The sequence below is a fragment of the Oryctolagus cuniculus genome, chromosome 9 (assembly GCF_051225735.1).
Source record: "Oryctolagus cuniculus isolate XC-2025 breed Fujian yellow rabbit chromosome 9, ASM5122573v1, whole genome shotgun sequence".
Lineage (NCBI taxonomy): Eukaryota > Metazoa > Chordata > Mammalia > Lagomorpha > Leporidae > Oryctolagus > Oryctolagus cuniculus.
In genome coordinates, this window is record NC_142875.1 from 2,999,502 (window position 1) to 3,000,304 (window position 803).

Genomic DNA, 803 nt, shown 5'->3' on the forward strand with positions numbered 1-803 from the left:
GGCCGCGCGCACAGGTGCGGCCACGCCCACCGCCCGCGGCGCGCTCGGGGTGCGGGGCCCTGTGCGGGGCACGAGAGCCGCCTCCGCCCGGCCGGCGCGCGCGCGCCCTCGGCGGCCTGCTGGCCCCTCCGCGGCAGCCGCTCTCCACTCCCAGCCCTGGCCCGGGGAGGGCGCCCGGGACGCCCCGGAAAGGGCCCGTGCTCGGGAGCGCGCGCGCGGCGTGCGGGGGGAAGGGCGCCCCGGGCGGGGTTCCGGGGGCCGTGCCCGGCGCCCCCTGCAGGGGCGGGCCCCGCGCGGCCCTCGATCGCCCACGAGCATCCCCCCCGCCTCCGCTCACGGGCCCGCCGGGCGCGGGATGCCCCGGAGCGCGGCGGGGGCGACAGCGGCGGCCCCCGCACCCGCCCCGCGCCGCCTCCCGGCGGAAGCTCGCAGCCCGCTGAATGGAGTCCGAGCGGGAGGGGCAGGGCCCTGCGCGCCGCGGCCCGCCCCCGCCCCTTTCCCGCTCGGGGCGGCAGCCGCGACGAGCCTCTGATTAATGGGGTTCGGGCCGCCCCCGCCCCGCCCGGCCCGCGGCCCCGGCGGGAGGGGGAGGGGACGGCGGGAAACGCGGCCCCGGGAGAAAGGGGGGCGGGGCGGAGCGCGGGCCCGCCCCCCGGCCCCCGCGGCCCGCGCCCATTGGCCCGGCGCGCCGTCCGTCGGGGGCCGCGGCGCCAATGCGGGCGGCGGGGCGGGGCGGCCGCGCCGTGTGTGCCTGCGTAACGCCGAGTCACATGTTGTTTTGCTCCTCTTAGTTCAGTCACTCG